At 40.7% G+C, this 21,297-nt stretch overlaps 1 long non-coding RNA gene across 1 annotated transcript in view; it reads left to right on the plus strand.

Annotated features, from left to right (window-relative positions):
• The window catches only part of LOC117797240, a 49,535-nt gene that overhangs the window by 20,909 nt on the left and 7,329 nt on the right, over nucleotides 1-21,297 (plus strand). Inside the window, exon 4 of the long non-coding RNA XR_004622176.1 lies at nucleotides 17,006-17,151. This is a non-coding gene — a long non-coding RNA (uncharacterized LOC117797240). The remainder of the gene's footprint in view (nucleotides 1-17,005; nucleotides 17,152-21,297) is intronic.

Raw genomic sequence — 21,297 nt, forward strand, 5'->3', positions numbered from 1 at the left:
AAAGCCCGATGATTCATTAGTTGCCTATAACATATAATAGACAAGGCAAGAAACAACAATTGTTGGAGAGGATGTGGAGAAAGGGGATCCCTCCTACATTGTTGGTGGGAATGCAAGTTGGTACAACCACTCTGGAAAACAGTGTGGAGGTCCCTTAAAAAGTTAAAAATTGAACTACCCTATGACCCAGCTATTGCACTACTGGGTATTTACCCCAAAGATACAGACGTAGTGAAGAGAAGGGCCATATGCACCCCAATGTTCATAGCAGCAATGTCCACAATAGCTAAATTGTGGAAGGAGCCGAGATGCCCTTCAACAGATGACCAGATTAAGAAGTTGTGGTCCATATATACAATGGAATATTACTCAGCTATCAGGAAGAATGAATTCTCAACATTTGCTGCAACATGGACGGCACTGGAGGAGATAATGCTAAGTGAAATAAGTCAAGCAGAGAAAGACAACTATCATATGATTTTCTCTCATCTATGGAACATAAGAACTAGGATGATCGGTAGGGGAAGAAAGGGATAAAGAAAGGGGGGTAATCAGGGGGAAAAATGTAAAAATCTTTTAAAAAAGATATAAATAATTAATAAATAAATAAACAAATAAATAAATAAGGAGGGAATGAAAATGGCACTATTAACAGGAAAATATAAAAATGGATTCCACAGCAGGGCCTCTATTAGCCATGCTAGGGGCTACATACCTTTAAGATTTCCTTGAGGGAATGGTCCTCTTGAGGGTGGTTGGATTTTGCTTTTCTTTTCTGACAGCTGGTGCTACTCTCTCATAGGACCAACCAGCAGATCATAAACTCTGCACTATTTAGGACCAGTTCCCAGATTTTGAACTAAGAGTTGAGAAGAAAGGAAGAAAAAAATTTAAAAAAAAAAGAGCATGGTCACCACACTTTCCCATGACATTTCTGTGTATGCTGACGTTTATGTATTCTGTTTGTAAATCGCATTAGTCACCCTAAAACCTAAAATGCAACCACTAGAGCGCCATAAATGCTCTTACATGGGAAGCAGGGATAATATATGCTGTCCTGGGCAGCCCTTTAATTCAAATATAGGATTTTGTGTGATAATATGTAATACAAAATGTCAAATTTGATAGGGGTATATACGTATTGTGTGTGTGTGTGCGCATGCATGTGTGTGTAAGTATGCACAAAAGGAAACTTACCTGCATATATAATAAGATATTTCAAAAACAAAGGGAGGAAACTAGAGCAGGTAAATTGAAAGCATCAACAGGAACTAATGCTTTCCGGCAAGGTTTCTCAACCTCAGTACTACTGACACTTGGAGCCAGATACTTCTTTATGGTGGTGGCTGTCCAGCATATTGTAGGGTATTTAGCGGTATCCCTGGCCACCGAGTGTAGATACTAGATGCCAGTAGCAAGCCTCCTCTCCCCAGTCATGACAAGCAAAAATGTCCCCAAGTTTGCCAAACTTCTTGTGGGGGACAAATTTGCCCCTGTTGAGAACCAAAAGTCACAGTCATGTCTGGAGTGCAACATAGACTCTGCATTTTGACCCGTCTCACTATTTGCCATGAAAAGGAGCCAGAGTTCCTTGGTGGATATTGGAACCAGTCTTAGAGAAAAAGCAAGATAGGCTGAAAACATTCCAGTACCATCAGAAAGTAAGAATACTTCTAGAAAGTTATAGATTAATGTTAAAAGAAGATTCCCAGTGTTAAGGTAGGAAAAAACTAAACAAATTTATAATAATAGTAGTAGTAGAGTCCATTGGAATAAGTTATGTCTATCAAAAGCATTATGATATAAAAATAGGTCATATAAAATGTATATACAAGGAAGTTTGTAGTACACACAACAGTTTACAATACCGTTACCAATTCTCCCATTCCCCCAATAAAGCTGTTTATTAATTCATTTAAACTAATACAATTTCTGTTCTTGTTTTAGACAACACCTAATATACCAGTCACAACTGATAGAGAGAGATAGGAAGGAAACCATTTTTAGGATTGCTCATACTAATCTTACAATTTCAGAGTTGTTTGTAAGTCTTAAGTAGGCCAGTACTAGGACATATGTTGACCATTTAGAGTAGACGCCATTTTGTTTTGGTACAATTCTGCCCAGCATCAGTGTTGGAGTAGGAGACCCCAGAATTTCCTAATGGATGATGTTAAAGAAGAACCAGTCCTAACAAAAGGTAAACAGGAGGTTGTCTGAAGGAGCCAAATGGGACTGTAAGGCTAATCCCTAATTATCACAGAGTCCTACTAACTCTGCCGCCACACCAAGTACAGTCCATGATGAGGCTACTGGAGAGTATGTGTATAAAGGACAGCCACTAGGAAGCTAGACTGACCTCACAGCTGTGGAAGGAGGTGGATGCCTATTAATCAGGAACTACATAGAATTTAGCAATTCATTTCCAAGGTGGCGGAAGGAGACCCGAACACAAGAGTGAGCATGCACTCCAAACCAACCATCCCTCGTCTCCAAGATTCCCCCAGCTTCTGCCCCTGAGCATACCTTCCACTACCCTGCACTAAGACAAGGAAGAAGAAGACAACAATAAAACAAACATTGCAAGGACCTTTTGGGGTTTAGGCCAGACTCCCTGGACAGCCTATCTTGACCAGAGGGCTGTAACATGCTTTCTGAAATGGGTTTTTGGTAACTCTAGAGTGTACTGTTCCATAGTAAATGGTATTAAGTAAGTAATTAGCCATGATTACTCTGTGGAGAACATTCTTTCCTTTGCGAAATTCACTCACATTTGTAATCACATATTTTGGTAAAATGACCTAGTCTTCAGAGTTAACATACAGGCTTAAGCCAATCAGGGATGAGTGTGTAACCCAATTCAGACCAGTGAGACAGAGAAAATACCAGGATTTGTAGAGAATGAACCAGAAGATGGTGGCAAAGCATGGGGAGTTGAAGTTCTGAGTCCAGAAACAGCTGTGGCCATGTTGCTGCCATGAAGGGAATGGGCCTGATGATGAAGGAACAGCTGAGAGGCGTAAAAAGCTGACTACCTGAAGCCAGGGCTAACTCTGTACTATACAGTTCTGGAAATCAGTTATCCCCATGTTCTTTTTAAAATTGAAGCCAGTGCATGAAGAGTTTTCAATGACTTGCAACATAAAGTATCTTAACAAATGTGATATGTTCCATAAATTTTTAGATTACGCGCAAAACATGAAACTCAACAGTACAGTTACCTCTGTGGAGGGGCACTGGGAGTCTAGGTTAGGAGAAGGCTTACTTTCCATTGCGTAGTCAAATGAACTGCTTTTATTTTCTCTTTGCTTACTGGGTGTGTCTTTCAATGAAAAGAAAGTAGCTAAAATTTTTAGTAAACATGTCTTAAATCTGTGGTTGTCAAACTTAGGGCTGGTTGTATCCAGATCATTCCAGGAGCTAGTTTAAACCACAGGTTTTCCCTTGGAGAATCTGATTCAGCAGGTCTGGGATAGGACCCAAGAACCTGTATTTTTTACAGTTCTCTCACTGATTCCAATAGCCAGCCAAGTAAGGACATCATTCAAATTCGTGGTTCTCAGCCCTGACTGCACACTGGAATAACCTGGGAGAACTTCCAAAAGTATGGATGTGTGACTGCTGCTCGAGAAGAATTATATAAATCTCTGTGTGGATGCTATCTTATAAAGCTCCCTAGGCTAAATTTTTAAAAATTGAGTAATATTAGCTGTTGGAGAAGACATAGAGCCCCTGGAATTCTCGTACATTGCTGGTAGGAATATAAATTAATATAACCAGGGCGCCCGGGTGGCTCAGTTGGTTAAGCATCCAACTCTTGGTTTGGGCTCAGGTCATGATCTCACAGTGGTGAGATTGAGCCCTGCATTGGGCTCCAGGCTGGGCTTGGAGCCTGCTGAAAGTTCTCTCTCTCCCCCTCCCCGTGCCCCTCCCTACCTGCTTTCTAGCTCTTCTCTCAAAAAATATTATTTAGTTTATGCAGCCATCTTGGAAAATGCTTGACAGTATCTACTAAAGCTAAGCATATGCCTTCCTTACAACCCAGCAATTCCACTCCTAGGTATATGCCCAAGAGGATTTGGTGTCTATGGCACCAAAAGACGGGTACAAGATTATTCACAGAAGCTTTATTCATAATCGCCAAAAACTGGGAACAATCCAAAAGCCCATCAATGGTAGAATGAATTTCCAGAACTGAAACGTAAGAGAGACTTAATTTTAAATAAAATGTTTAGTTACTTAAATTTATGAATTATCTATAGCAGATATACTGGACAGAATCAAAGGCTACAGAGAGAGAACTGAATGTGGAAAGTAAATTTCTGTGTCATCCCTGCCCTGCAGTCACTCAGTTTCCCTTCCCAGAGTAATTGTTAACAGTTTCTTCCAGAGATATTTCATGTACACAAAGACAGATTTGTTTGCTTCACCCTGAAAAAAAAAAAAAGCGAACAGTAGAATGAATAAACTGATATATTCATATGTGGGAATACTACATAGCATATATATATATACATTACATAGAGTATAAAACAGCACACTATACAAGCAGCAACATAGACGAATCACATAGACATTCTATTTGGTTAAGAAAAAAAAAACCCAGATGCATAAGAATGCATATTGTATGATCTTATTTATATGAAGTTGAAAAGCAGACAAAATTTGTTCATGGTGATAGGAGTCAGAAGAGTGGTTACCTCTGGGGAGGCTTCTGGGGCCCTAGAAATATTTTGATCTGATCGTATACACAGGTAGATGCCCTTATAAAAATTCAACAAGCTGCATGCTTAAGATTAGTGTATTTCACTGTGAATATATGTCATATTTTTTTTAAAAAAGTAAAAATAAAAACAAGCAGGAAAAAAGAAAATGATTGTAATGCGAAGCCAGGGTGGAAAGCCACTATTCTGCAGCCTCCAGCCTCAAAATGGCATTTAACAAATAGGTCACACTCTGTTTTGTTAATGAGATTTACACTATACCTCGTATTTCTCTAAAACCCCTCTTTCAATTGACCCCACTGAAATTTACCTTCTCATTATTAATCCCCTTTGGCCCGGGCGTTGGTGGGAAGGAGTGAACTAAATGCTATAAATGTTAAACTATTTCTCTAAACCTCTATCTTGAGTTATAAGAATTTCTTATATAATGATAGCACTGGAAAGGATAACTGAAATCCAAAATTTATCTGGATATTTTCTTCTCCTGTGATATTTTCTAAACTGCAATATGGATTATGAGTTGCTTTTTAAATACTGTCCACTAAAGAGGTTTCTTGGCATCATAAGCTGGGAGTGCAGTTGATCTGAAAATACCTATCTCTGCCTGCCAGCTCTGCTCACAGCTATCAGACTGGGAAACCAACCGCATTAACCGTGTTACAGCCCCAGCTCTAGCGCATTCTTAATAAAGTGTCGTACCTCGGGAGGAAACCAGGGCTGGCTGAGGCTTCTCGATTCTGCCCAATGCAGCATCTGAAATGAAAACAAGTAGTCACATTTTTTACTTCAAATTAAAGATGCCCATTCAGTTTCTGGCATGAATAGAAATCCTATTCAAGATTAGGATTATAAAATTCTTAGGACTTCTACTATTTAAGGTTGGAAACTTCTATTCCAAGTAGGGGGCTTATCACTCACCCTAGAAAATACTCTTCTTCTTATTTCAACAACAATGATGAGAAGCTACTCCGTGTAAAGGGCTATGGTCAGAATACAAAGCAAATAAGATCTAGCCTTAACCCTGATGGGGTTTATCAGAGGCGTATCACACGTGCAAAAGGAAACATACTCTGTTACAGACAGAGCAAGCGTTAAAAAAAACCTAGTTCAAACAGAGTGGCCCAAGCGCTCAGATGTGGCTGAGATCACTTCAGATTAAGAAGAAATAACTGGAAGCCCCTCTTGACAGTCTCCGCCCCATGTCACCTTTAAAGAAAGAGCAGTTAGAGAGCAAGAATAATTGAAAAGCAGTTCAAACCCCACCAGAACCTCTTGAAGAATGTCAAAGGAAACACAAGAGGTCATACCAGACTAAATCTTGTGTCCCCTTCCACTTTTCTCCATTCGCCACACCCCGTGCTTCCAGGAGCCAAGCAAGCAAAATGATGGAGCGTGGGAGAGACTGTGACAACCCCATGCTGATTATTCTTGTCCAGTAACACATGGCTTATATCATCTTTTACCACACGCCTTTGACGCTGCTCCCCTTCCTCTGTGCCCTTCGGAACAATGAGAAAACATACATCTAGCACTTGAACGACACTAGTGATGTGGTTAGCCTGAGTATTTTTTCTTCACTTAAACAACTACCCTCTGAGGTAGATGTCACTCATGTCCGTTTTACTGATGAAGAAGCCAAGGCACAGAGGAGGCAAATAGCTTGCCAGATTCACAGAGCTGGTATGTGCAAGAGCCAGAGCCCATCTGGTACATCTGGACCCTGAGCCCATGATTCTTAACCTCTACATGATATTCAATTCTGGGGCGCTGCTCCTTGGGAGAGTGTTCTGTGACAACAGGGCCTCATGTTCACAATCCACACTCTCACTGAGCCTCAAAGTATCTCTTCATGTTAATATGTTGCCTTCAGCTAAAGCAAACCTGAGGGAGAAGGACAAAGCTGGAGGCATCACGGCCTGATTTCAAAATACACTACAGAGCTGTAGTGATCTCAACAGTACGACACCGACATAAAAACAGACATTTTGACCAATGGGACAGAATAGAGGACACAGAGATAAACACATGCGTGTGTGGTCAACTGATCTTGGACAAGGTGCCACAAACGAACTGTTGGGAAGGATGATCCTTTCAACAAACGGTATTGGCAAAACTGGATGTCCACACGCAGAAGAACGAAATTGAACCCTTATCTCGTGCTATATGCAAAAACCAACTCAAAATGGACTAAAGGCTTAAACACAAGACTTAAAATTATAAAACTACTGGGAGAAAACATAAGGGAACAGCTTTTTGACATTGGTCTGGGCAGCGATTTTTTGGATACAACCCCAAAAGGGGTCAGAAAAAACAAAAATAGAGGGGACTGCATTGAACGAAAAAGTTTCTGCACAGCAAAGGAAACAATCAACAGAGTGAAGACAGAATGGGAGAAAAAATTTGCAAACCATACATCTCATAAGGGGTTAATATCCAAAATATTAGGAGCAACTCAACTCAAAGCAGGAAAACAACCTGATTTTTAAAAATGGTTGAAGGATCTGAATAGACATTTCCCAAAGGAAGACATACAAATGGACAAGAATATGAAAGGTGCTCAACATGATCCATCATGCAAATATAAATTAAACTACAATAAGATATTACCTCAAATTTGTTAGGTGGGCTGTTATCAGAAAGACAAAGATAATTATTGAGAATGTGGAGAAAAGGGAACCTTTGTACACTGTTGGTACAGTCATTATGGAAAGAAGTATGGAGTTCCTCAAAGTTTAAAAATAGAACTATATGTTCAAAAGAAATTAAATCACAATGCTGAAGAGATATCTGCACTCCCGTACTCCTTGCAGCATTATTCATGGTAGCCAAGATACTGGAACAGACTAAGTGTCCATTGATGGGTGAATAGGTAAAGAAGATATAATACATGCATGCGTGCACACACACACACACACACACAATGGAATATTATTCAGCCTTCAAGAGAAAGGAAGTCTTATCACTTGCAACAACATGGATGAGCCTGGAGGACATTATACTAAGTCAAATAAGCTAGACACAGAAAGACAGATACTGCATGATGTCCTTGTACAGAGAATCCACAGAAGTCAAACTCTTGGAAGCCCAGAGTAGAATGGTGCTTGCCAGGGGCTAAGGGGTGAGGGAAATGAGCAAATATTCATCAAAAGGTATAAAGTTTCCGATATGCCAGATGAACACATTCTGAAAAGCTAGCGTGCTGCACGGGTACTATAGTTAACAATAGTGTATGTTACACCTGAAATTTGCCAAGAGAACAGCTTTTAATTGTTCTTACAAAAAATAGTAATAGTGAGGTGATGGATATGTTAATTAGCTTGTTTAAACATTTCAAGATGTGTACATTATTTTTTTTAAGATTTTATTTATTTATTTGACAGAGAGAGACAGCGAGAGAGGGAACACAAGCAGGGGATGTGGGAGAGGGAGAAGCAGGCTCCCCCCTGAGCAGGGAGCCCGATGCGGCTGGATCCCAGGACCCTGGGATCATGACCTGAGCTGAAGGCAGACGCTTAACGGCTGAGCCACCCAGGTGCCCCTCAAGATGTATACATTAAATCAAAACGTTACATCGTATACTTTAAGTATATATTTTATTTGTCAGTTATACCTTAATGAAGCTGGAAAATAATGTTACCCATTTTTGTCAGTTTATGTCATCTCCACATCTACACTGCAAGCTAGTGAGGACAGGCTGTGGCTCCCAGGGCCCATTAGAAATTCCATATTATCAGAGTATGGGCTCAATAACGTCTGCTTCTCTTTTCCTGTATCTCATCCCCTTGCTAGTGCCTAGCACAATGCTGTATCCATACTTGGTAATCCAAAAATATTACTTAAATTGAAGACAATAAAGACACTAGCTAAATTTATATCAGAATTTTAGGCATAAGCTCTACATACCACTCTCATCTCTCAGACCACACTTTGCATATTTTGTGCTATAAAACAAATAATAAATAATGGCAGGAAAGCTTATTACAGAACTTGCAGATGAATTATGGCAGACTAATAGTGATCTTGCCCCCAAAATAACAACTGAACTAATGCATTAGTGTGATTACTCTCAGCCTCTGAGTGAATTTAAATCATTTTTCTTCTTCCTCTCTCTCTTAAAAAGAGCAATGATTAACCTGTTTGTGAAAGGTTGGAACTGGAAAAATAAGACTCACGGCCACAGAGCATGACTAATGGTCAGAGAGAGAGACCAGCATTACCTACAGAGGTCTGCCCTTGGCTCCCAATTTATTCTCGTAGCTCTACCCAACTCCTCTTGCCACGCAGTCTGTGTGCTTTGGTCTTTGCGTTCTGTCATGTGTAGTGAGAGCTGCTGGATTTCCTGCCCAGACCCTGCTGCTGTAAATCACGACTGCTCAGGGCTGAGTGTGCTGTGTGCTGATGTTGGAACTGCCAATATTTAGAAGCCTGCGGACGAGCTTCTGCTGCAGGTTGCTCCTTGGGATCTAAAAAGTGCCCTTGCGGGAAAAAAGGCATTGAAATACTGGGGGTCTAAGTCTTAATAGGATGAATTTTGAAGCTCTATTAAATTAGGAAAACTGAACTTTGTTGATTTTGAGATTACCTTTTAAGGCATAGGATGTGGATTTCTAGCTTCATAGAAATAGGGGTTTTATCTTAGGAGGAACACTTTGAGAAGCTGAGAAAGAAGCACTCAGACACCCTCCCCTAAAATACCCCTCCTGTAATCTTGACTAAGTCAAGGCATTTTGAGCAAGGATGACTCCTTAGGGATTATATATACATCCCTTCCTCGAACACCCTCTGCCCTGGAGCCTAAACCCCAGGCCTAGCCTAATTCCTTTGTGTTCTGTACCATCTAAGAAGAACTAGATCCCCCAAACACCAACAGTAGATCACATTTAGCAAGACTAAAGCCAGGCACTGTTCCAATGCGTTGTATTCACTCATTTAATTTTCACAACAACCCAATGATGTAGGATTTATCTCCCCCTCCTACCTCATTTATGGTTGAACAAACTGAGGCACAGAGAGGTCTAGTAACTCACTCAAGCTCACATTGTAGATAGGGGACAGAGCTGGGATTCAAACATAGCCCCCCCACCCCCCACTTAAACACTGTGATGTGGCTATTCTAAGAAGGAACATTGGGTAATGATGGTGAGAATTAGGGGAGGAGGGTGTAGAAGAAATGCGATGGCATGGGAAATCAAAGAAGGCCACAGGTTCTCTGCCACTTCTCTCTTCAGGAGACAGAGTCTGTCTGGGCTGGCCCTGTGGTTGCTTTGACCAGTACAATGTGGCACAAGGGACGTTGTACAGGATACGGGTCTAAGTTTTAAGAGGCCCAGAAGCTTCTGCCTTTCTCCTATTGGAAGCCAGTTGTAAGGAAGCCCAGAGTATCCCACTGGAGAGAGAGGCCATGTGGAGAAGACTGGAGAATGAGACATCTCACGGAGGGAGACCATGTGGAGGAGGTGGGAGGCACCCCAGCTGACAGCACTGAGACCCCAGGCCTGTGACAAAGACCTTCATGGACTTCAAGTCCAGCCCCACTGCCAGCCCCACTGCCAGACCGACAGAAGAGCCACACAAACCGTGGACGAGTAAGAAATGGTAAATTTTGTTTTAAGGCACAAAGTTTTAGGATGGTTTGTCACATAGGAATAGGTAACTGATACCGATCGTTATTGAATTACTTGAACTTCAAGTTCCTTCTTGCCCTGACCGTTGGTGGCTCCTGAAGCAGGATAAGCATATGTAGCTGGAACAGAGGGCTTGTGTAGGAAAAGCCTGGCAGGTAAGTTAGCACCAGATGAGATGGGCCTTCAGGGCCAAGCTGAGGAAACTGAACTTTAGCTGGTAGGTTCTGGAGATTTCTGAGGGAAAAGCCATGAGAAGCTTGCTTTTTCGGAGGGCTAACATAGCAGTAGCATCTAGAACAGACATGAGCATACAGAACACACGTGAGAGGGAGGAAGCCAGAGAGACCTGATTGCGGAACCAAAGACCTGCAGTTAAAAAACACTGAGCAAGAAGCCACAAAATGCAGAATCAAACATTCTGTCTTTAAAGCACAGATGTTTTCTGCCTTAACTGCAGCCTCTATTAACTCTTCATGCTTTCCAACTATGCGTGCTCTTTTGCAAAACTCCATGGAAAGGTACATGGTGTGTGATGAACAGCTTGGGTTTTGAAATAAGAAAACTGTGGTTGTAAGTCTGTTCTCTGCCACCTCCTAGCTGTGTGACTCTGAGCAAGTTACTGAACCTTGCTCTGTCTTACCTTCCTCGTCTGTAAAGTAGACATAATGAAAATGCCTCACACATTCTGCTGACTAGTCTCTCTTCCACAGAACAGCCCACAACGGACGTTTCAGATTGGTGGTGGCTCTTCTTTTTCGTTTTGTTTTGTTTTTCCCTTTCACCTATTTCACCCATCCCCCCACCAACTCCCCTCTGGTGCCCATCTGTTGTTCTCTAGAGTGAAGGTTGTTCTGGTCGTGACCATTCCAAGCAGGAGGGAGGAGAAAGAGTATGGAGGAGCCCCCCTAAGAAGATTTACGGGACTGACCCACTAGTGGCACACACTTCCATTCCTTGTCCATTGGCAAGGACTTAGGTGTATGACCGCAAACGCTGCAAAGAGGCCTGGAAAAATCCCAGCTATGTTTCCGTTCGGTGGAAGACAGAAGGGGAGAGAAGACCTGGCTGTTAGGTAACATGATGGAACTGCACCCATCTCTTGGGTTGCAGACTGAGCGTCAGGATTTTAAAAATCTCCTCAAGCGACTCTGCTGTAGAGCAAAGTTTGAGAACCACTGGCTTAAGCCACTGCTACTGGGGTTTGCTCTTCGTTTCAGCTGGAAGCATGTCTAACTCATAGGTTTTCTGGGCAAACTTTTGTGAACATTAGAATTACTGGGGGTTGGGGGGAGCTTTAAAATTTTTCAGGGCCCAGGGTGCATTCCAGACTAATCATATCTGATTTTCTGGGAGTGGACCTCAGCCATCCGTAGTGTTGAAAGCTCTCCAGGTGATTCCAATGTGCAGGCAAGTTAGAGAACCACACTCAGAAGAGGAAAATTATTACAGATTTTGTCTCTTGTGCTCTTCTCTGTCTCATGGGTTAACACCCCACTTCCCAAACTTTTATGAGCATAGAAATTACCTGGGGTCCTTGTTAAAAGGCAGACTCTGATTCAGTGGGTCTGGGGTAGGGCCTGAGAGTCTGTATTTCTAACAGGTTCCCAGGTGAGGCACCACACTTCAAGCAGCAAAGGGTTAAGAAACCATATCGAGTTCTGGAACTCTATGTTACAATTTAGCAGTTAGTTCTAGGAGTAAAGATTTTTGATAATTAGTGAAGACCAGTATATAGTTTATTATTCTTTCCTTCAAGGGAACTATCATCCCATAAAAATACAATGAATACTTTCATATTTCAAAGCTGCTAGAGGGATGTTTCAAATTATCCCATGAGACATTTCAAAAAGGGAATATCTGATAGATATCCTCTCTTTGAGAAAAAATGATTTGACCTTTTGTCCAAGGAAGTTAGAAAACTGTGGGAAGAGAAACTTTGAGTGTCATCATCTTTTATTTTAAAATAGAATTTTCATTTTAACAAACTTAAAGTAATAAGAAAGCTTGGACAATAATTTTAGAGGAACATGTAGGAATGCTTTCTTAAAGAGGACACAAAATAAATACAGACCACAAAGGAAATGGGTAAGTTTGCCCTGGAATTAAAACTTTCATACATCAAAGCCCACTGAAACAGTGAAAACACAAGCCATCTCCGTCTCCTCCCCCCATTCTTTCTTGAACTTCATGCATTCAGGCTCCCCCATGACTACCATTCCCCAGTCTACACTCACCAACCTCTGATTCCTGTCCTTGGAGAAACTCAATGTTCAATGCACACACCTCAGCTAACTCGACTTTATTCCCCAGAAATTGTGTTCACTTGATTACAGAATACCTATATTTTGCTCTTTTTTAAAATTAATGTTTTAAAATAAATATTATGTGTACATACTAAACAGTTATTTTGTACTTAAAGGTTTATAAGTAAAAAACCAAAGCCCATCATTCCACTCCTTGCCTCTCTTGATTCCTGGTCCCCAATGGCAATCACTTTCAACTCTTTAGCTCTTTCTTTCAATATTTAGGTGAATAATATTCTTAAATTGCTATTTTGATTTATCAACTTTAACTCTTACCTATTGACTTCCCACCATTATATAGTAGATTAAAACTGGCTAGTCTTCTCCTTCCTGCTCCCCACCTCCCCTCCAAACACACACACACACACACACACACACAGACACACTCACACACTCATGTATGCACACATCTATTTTCAAGTATATCAGATAAATCTTGATTCCATTTTCCCTCAGAGAAATCATCCTTCTCCCCGAGATTTCTGTCCTCTCCCTTCACCATCGTCCTAGGAATTCCCTCTGCCTCTCTTCCATGATGGCGCTCCTGTTTCCTAGGATTCATGTTATCCTCATCAGTGATCAATTCCCTTGCAGCTCCTCCTCACACTGATGTCTAGATGGAGAATTCCAGTTTGAGAATGATTTCCCTGGGACATTTTCAGGTACTGCTCCATTTCCTTGTAGTATAGAACACTGCTTAGTTCTTTTCCTACTTCACCAGCCCTTCCTACTTAGCTGGTTTTTGTTTGGTTGGTAGGTTTTGTTTGTTTTTTGTTTTGTTTTGTATTATTCTGTTTTGTTTTGTATTATTCTGTTTTGTTGTTCTTTGACAGTTCCTCTTCTTCCTGATGATGTCTACATGTTGACGTGCCTCATGGTTAAGTTCTCCAAACATCTTTTTACCTTTATCTGCACTCACTATTTAACTGATCTCAATCAGTTCCAACGTGTTTGATACCGTCTCTTTGTTGATGACTTGGAGATTTCTATCTCCAGCCTGGAGGTCTACCCTGATGCTATGCTCAGATAAGCAACTACCTATTAACACCTGAATGTCTAATAGCCGTGTCAGACTACATATCCAGAACTAATGTCTTGATTCTTCACACACCCCCTCCCCCAACCAAATGTGCTTGTCTCACAGTCTTTTCATTTCAAGAAATGGTAAATCCTGTCCTTTTAGTTCCCCAGGCCAAAAACCAGGTCAAGTCATTCCTGACCCCTCTTTTTCTCTCACCTTCCACATACAATCTGTCTGCAAATCCTGGGTTTTTTTTTTTTTTTTTGAAATGTTTCCTAATGCTAGTCACTTGTTGCTATTTCTGCTGATTCCCGTCCGTGTTCAAGCCACCATCATCTCATTCTTGGACATTAGCAAGAGCCTCCTAACTAGTCTCTCTGTTTCCACCCTGGTCCCCCGTGGTCTCTTCTGGACACAGCACCCAGAAAAAGAGTCTAACATAAGTCAGATCATGTCATTCCCTGCTGAAACTGCTCCAGTGTCTTCCAGTCTGCAAGGTCTGGCAACATCTTCTGCCCTTTATCCTCCACTCTGATTTCATCTCCTATTTCTCTTTTCTTACTGCAGTCATTCACACTGCCCTCTTTACTATTCCTTTAATACCCCAAGCATGGGCCTTCCTGGACACTTTCTGTTCTCTCCTTCCAGAATGCATTCTTCCCAGACAGCCCTGTGTCTCACTCCCTTGCTCTCTTGTTCTTTTCTCAAGTACCAGTGTATGAAATGTGACCTCCCTGACTGCCTGGATTGGTTTCCTGTGACTCCTGTAACAAATTACCACAATTGGATGGCTTAAATCAACAGAACTTTATAGTCATAAATCTGGAGACCATAAATCTGAAATCAGTATCACTAGGCCAAAATCAAGATGTCAGCAGTTCTGTGCCTCATCTAGGGGCTTTTGGGGAGATTTGGTTCCTTGCCCTTGACAGCTTCTGGTACTACCAGCATTCCTTGACTTGGAGACACATCACGGCAATCGCTGCTTCTGTGCTTACACTGCCTCTTCCTCTTCTCTATGTAACCATCTTTCCCTCTCTTTCATATAGACACTTACAATTGGATATAGGGCCCACTGGATAACCCAAGATGTTCTCCCTATGTTAAGGTTCTTAATCACATCTACAAATACTTTTTTTCAAAGAAGGTAAAATTAACCAGTTCCAGGAATGAGGATGTGAATCTTTGGGGTGGGGGAAGCATTGTTTAGTCTACAACACTTTGCCCTCTGGCCCCCAAAGATTCATGTGTCTCCCACATGCAAAATACATTCACCCAATTCCTATATCTACAAATCTCAACCCATTAAAGCATCAATTCAAGACCAAAATCTCATCTAAATTTTATCAGCTCCCAAGTCCCATATCACATTATCTAAATTATCTAAGCAAGGAATGGGGGATACTCTGGGTATGATCCATCCTGGTACAAAATTCCTCTGCATGTGACCCATGAAACTGGGTCTGCTTCCAGAATACAATGATGGGACAGTTATAGACATTACTGTTACAAAAGAGAGAAAATGGAAGGTAGAAGGAAGCCACAGGTCCTAAGCAATATTAAAATCCAGTAAGGTTTCAAGGTCTGGGAAAAATCCCCTGGGGCTCTCTGCAAACCGCCCCCCCCCAAGGTTACCACACCACCCTGACTAAAATAGCAGTCCCATTTGCTTTCTGTCTTACCCTGCTTGCTTTTTTTTCATAACACTTACAACCACCTAACACATATATTTGTTTATTGATTGTCTTCCTCTTCCCCCAACCATTACTCTTAAAACATAAGTTCACTGAAGGCAAGGACTGTGTTTTGTTTGTCACTGTATTTTCAGTACCGAGGATAGTACCTAGTATAAGGTAGTTGCTCAATAAAGACTTGCTGACTTAATAAATGAATGAATGAATGATGGAAAAGAAATAGGAGCTCTCATTTGTTTCATCTCATGAAGATAAAATTAGCTCCCTCTGGAGACTCCTTTGGTAACATCCAGTAAGTTTGAAGATGTACATACCTTTCATCCAGCAATGCAACTCTTAGGAATAATACATTAGAGAAACTCTTGCACAAATGCCTATGAATATATGTACAAGAACTTTCATTGCTGCATTGTTTTGTAATAGTGAATAATTGGAAACAACTGACTACCCACTAATATACCTACTGGGCCATGCTAAGTGAGGAGTCCTATTGACTTAGAATCGCAGTGAGGAACACAGCTAATGATTCTGGTAGAACTAACCCAAAAGAGATTTTGTAGCAAAGGCAGGCAAATTCTTTACTATTTAAGGGGTAATTGTCAAACATATACAAAAGTGTAAGTGATAGTAATACCTGTATATTTTTCAGGTTTCAGGAATAGTACTATTACCATATTCTCTCTCTCTTTCTCTCTCAACTACCCTTCAACTTCATACATACAAACACACACATATGTGTTGTAGCACTTGAAAATAAATACAGACATCATAAAACTTAATGTCTAAATATTTCAGCTGCATCTCTTAAGAATAAGGACAGTTTTTAGATTTAACCAAAATGCCATGATCATGCCTGAGGAATGATTAATTTCCCCATATCATCCATTATCCTGTGTCCATATTAAAATTTCCCCAAGAATGTCTTTTATATCCCCTTTTTTTAAAAACAAAATTGGGATCTAATGTAAGTTCATGTGTTACTATATTTGATCACTTTTCAGAGTAATCCCAGCTTAAATGCATATAGCTAAGTGAAAGAAGCCAGTCCAAAAAGGCTACATATTGTATGATTCCAACTCTGTGACATTCTGGAGAAGACAAAACTATGGAGACAGTAGAAAGATCAGTGGTTGCCAAGGAGTAAAGGGGTTGGGAGAGGGATGAATAGGTGGAGCACAGAGGATATTTTGGGGCCATGAAGCTTACTTCGTATGATACTATAATGGCAGACGCATGACATTATACACTCGTGAAAACCCATAGACTGTACAATGCAAGTAGTGAACCCTAATGTAAACTGTGGACTATTATTAGCTAATAAGAATATATTAATACTGGTTAATCAATTGCAACAAATAAAAGAAATTAATGCAAGATGTTAATAATAGAAGAAATTGTAGGTGTTGGGAGAGGGTATATGAGAATTCTATGCTTTGTGTTCAATTTTTCTGTAAACCTAAAACTGCTCTAAAAAAACAAGGTATATTAAATATGAAAAAAGCGCAGTCCTACTCTTTTTATCACCAGTTGTTTTGAAGAACCTAAGACAATTGTCTTACAAGGTGTATCACATTCTGAATTTGTCTTATTGTTTGCTTGTGGTATTATTGACTTGTTTCCTCTTTCTCCTCAATTCAAGTCTAGAGGCTTGATTGGATTCCGGTTAAATATTTTTGCCAAGAACACATCAGAGATGTTGTGAACTTCATGTTGTATCATAACAGAAAGCACATGCTGTCAGACTGCTCCACTTTCAGTGATGTGAAGTTTGGTCTTTTGGCTAAGGTAAGACCTGCCTAATCTCTTCCTTGCTAAAGGAACATCTTTCTCTTTGCAGTAAATAGTCTGTACAGTGACATTGTCTAGTCCCCCAGCAACCTTTCACCAATAGTTTTAGCATCTGTTGATCATTCTTGCCTTAACTAATGATTACTTTGGAGGTTGCAAAATGGTTATGTTAGTAACTATCATTATGATAGCATTTCTTATCTTGCGAGTCTCTTCTGTCTTTTCCCTTTCTCTTTTTTTTCTATCACTATTATTCAGTATGGTGCCATTAGTGATACTCATTATTATTTCTGGTGATGCTCTAATTGTTCTGACTTTGACTAGTGGGAGCCCTTTGATCTGGTTCTTGAAACCTTTTGACACAATCCCATTAGCCTTTGAGCATTTTCTTTCTTTCTGAAACAATATGTCAAGACTCACCTTGTACTTTTCCTGCCTTAGACATGGACTCAGACATTTCCCTCAAAGTGCATTAGTTCCTCTTACTAAAGAATGCTTTTGTGTTGTTTTCTGATTTGGGAAGTAATGCATGTCATTGTAGAAAATCTGGAAAATAAAATATAAAGAAGAAAATGAAAAACACTATTACTCTATCATCTAGAGCTAACCACTCTTAACATTTATTGTACTTATTTCCAGGTTTTAAAAATATGTATCTATAGGTGAATATTTTAAATTTAAATTGTGGGTGGATATTATATATTTGGTATTGTATCATGCTTTCATTAACTATATCATGAGCTTATTTCCATGTCATTAGATATTCTTTAAAATCATGGTTTTAATATTTTTATAGAAACTGTGTCTTGAGTGTTTTAATCTTTTCTAGAGCACCACAATACCTATTCTGATAAAGCGAAAACTATTCCACAGCCATTAAGCAGCATCATAAAGCTCTGTTGAGAAATTAGGGTAGTAGTCAAGTACCAAAAAGAATAAGGACAGCATAGAATGAACACATGCTTTGAAAACAGAAATTTCCAAAAGGTGGTTCGTTCATGTGAGATTTACTCAGCTAGTTAGTGTGAGTGGGTGCATTTTCTTGAATCTGGGTGCTCTAGTGTCTTGAAGACAACCACCTGAGAAATAAAACACCGGGGACTATTTTAAGTGCCCCAAAGTCAAATTGGTTTTTAAAAAGGATGGTTGACCAACAAGTAAGAAGAGATTACTCTTCTCCTACTTCCTTGCTATGTGACCATTGGATGTTATTTAACTGCTCTGTGACTTGGTTTTCTCATCAGTAGACTAGCAGTAGTTCCTTCTACAGCACATTATTGTGGCAGTTGAGTAACAAAGTGTTTATCATGGGGGCTGGCATACAGTAAGGGCTCAGTAAGTGCTACCAGCTGCAGCTGTCATTGCAGGCTGGAATGGTAAGTTTAAGCTAACATCAATGGAAGAACAGGATTTAAGCTGATGGTGGTGGCACTGAGGGGCCTTCTGGGGTAAGAGGAAGCTCCAGCACAGAGCTCAAGACACACAAGCTCTGGAGTGAACCTGTGGAGCAGGGGGGTATCTTTGTTGTGGAGATTAGACAAGATTGCCCTCATGATAGCACCGTAGTTCAGAGTAAACATGTACCTTCCATCCTTCTTCCTTGGCATTTTTCTTCATACACAAGTCTAGTGTTACCAATGACTAGGATTAAAGCATTAGAGTTATTTTTTTATAGGAAAAGAGTTGAAAATTTCTTGTTGGAAGTGGACAAAATATCAGCCAAACCCTCGCCGAGCTGGGCTTTAGTAGTGCCCAAGGAGTTCTTCACAGCTTTGAAATATTTTCGGTGTCCACCTGATTCAAAATTCTCTCTAGTCTTGTAGCCTCTTTCAGAACCAATCAGTTTCTTAGAGGTACCCTGGCCCCCCAGTGGGATTATGAAGTGGCCAAGCACAGGCATAGACCACTTCTACCCATGTGACTACAGGAAAGTTGCTTAATCTCCTGGTCCTGACTTTCCTCATCTACAGAACAAGAATACAACCATAGTATCTACTATACAAGGTCATTGTAAGAATAAAATGCAATGTCATGTATGTGGCATCTGATATGATGCCAATAACTCATATATGTAGGATAAACAACAAATGTAGTATTTATTTATGATGATATAAGGTGGAAAACCCTCCAGTTTCAGCATTCGGATCCTCCCTCCCATGACGTTGTCTCTTATCCAATATGTCAGCTAGACTGTCTGCCAGATACATTGCTTTAAATGGGGGATACTGGGGAGCCTGAGTGGCTCAGTTGGTTAAGTGTCTGCCTTCGGCTCAGGTCATGATCCCAGGGTTCTGGGATTAAGCCCTGAATTGGGCTCTTTGCTCAGCGAGGAGTCTGCTTCTCCCTCTCCCTCTGCCCCTGTTCCTGTTCTCTCTCTCTAATTAATAAATAAAATCTTCAAAACATTTTAAAAAATAGAAGTGAGGTACTTAGATATTAGGAAAGAATCTCCTATATCTATTTCCAGTCTAGTTATCCTTGACATTTATTCATTAATTCCTCAAATTGTACTGGGCACTATGCTAGGTTTCACTGTGCCGGATCATGGGCATTCACAGAAGATACATATATATTAGAACAGGTGAAACTGTTCAGTCCCCTGTGAGCTTGTTCAGGGTTGAAACTGGGAATACATGTCTGGTGATAATGCTGCTTAGTAAGCAAGCGTAATACAGGTATCTCCGCTCTTTGAAAGGTCACCTTACCCCACGTTGCTCTTCCTAAAGACCTACATTAGTACCTGTTTTCACTAAGTGAAAGAAATCCAAAGAGGATTTTCATTTTTACAGGGAAAAAAAAGGGGAGGGGGTGAAGAAAACAGCATGTTCAGTGATTGCTTTCCAGCCCCCGTTACAGAGGCTGCTGTGCTGGGAGCAGGGAGAGGGGCCCCGACCAGCTCCTCTCCCGAGAACGACACTCAGCATCTCAGCATCAGGCTGCTAGAGCTTTGAGCTGCGTCTCTGAGCATCTGGGCTTTATCTCAATTTGTTTTGTGAACCAGTTAGCAAGATGTGTCCTAAGGTATCAGAAAAGTCTAAGAAAAGTTCTTTTTGGGGTCTGGGAATGCTCAAAAAAAATTTTCATGTAAATTAGTGGAAACTGGTTCTTCGCTTTACTCTATCTCTGCTTACGAAAGCCTTCATAGGAATGCTGTACTTTCAGAGAGCGGGAGAAACCTGCATTCAAATAAATGTAAGATCTAAGCCTTTTAAGAGGACACATCTTCCAAAGAGCCTCAAAAGCAAGGTGGATATTTGATACTTTGTCTGGGAACATGACCTCCGGATTATCTCACTGTGAGTGGATGAAGGACATGGCTATATCCCTGGAATGTTCCAAGTTCATTTCTGAAGGCTTTGTCATGGCAATGGTGACAGACTCATACAGCCATCCTCTCAGAAAAGCAGGACAGGCTTGCGGACTGGAGCCCTCAATGTGTGTTTAAATCCTGGGTGCCTGAGCAGTATTTGCAGAAGGGCCCTCCTCCAGCCCACAGCTTCTAAAAATGTTCTGGGCTTAAAGTTTTGGCCCAAGGGTTGAAGCAGTGTGCTGTAGGATGCTTCTGGAATAGCTCAGGGACCTCAGACAGGCTACTCCAGGTCTCCCTAAACTACCTGCATAGTTCAGCTATATTCAGCAATGAACATCTAAACAAGAAAAAGGAGACAATTTATTGGACTAATGTGGTAGGGGATGAAGAAACTATAGAAATGGTCCCCCCGCCTTAGCTTCCCTCATTCATCCATTTACACATCGTCTCAAGTGCCTTTTATGTGTCAAGCACTCTGTCAGCTGTATGAACCTTGCAGGTTTCAAGGCATTCCTCTCCTTGGGCGGAAATGACTCCGAGATATAGTTTTAATTATTCATATTCATTAATTAGTACTAACTGCACCAACCACAGATCATTCACTGGGGTCCCCATCTTCATAATCCCAGAAGGGATGTTAACGACCAGGGAAACGCCATCTGCTGTAGCCCCAGCTCCTATGATGAGAGAATCACCAGTCTCTCTTCTCAAGTCTTATCAGAAGTGCGAGTGTTATTTCTCATTGGCTCATTTCCCCCTAAAGCCCCATCAGTGAAGATAGTCTATTATTGGCTCGATTTCTCTCTCTTCCTTAGAGACGTAAATTTAATAAA

This window comes from Ailuropoda melanoleuca, chromosome 20 (assembly GCF_002007445.2).
Source record: "Ailuropoda melanoleuca isolate Jingjing chromosome 20, ASM200744v2, whole genome shotgun sequence".
Taxonomy (NCBI): Eukaryota; Metazoa; Chordata; class Mammalia; order Carnivora; family Ursidae; genus Ailuropoda; species Ailuropoda melanoleuca.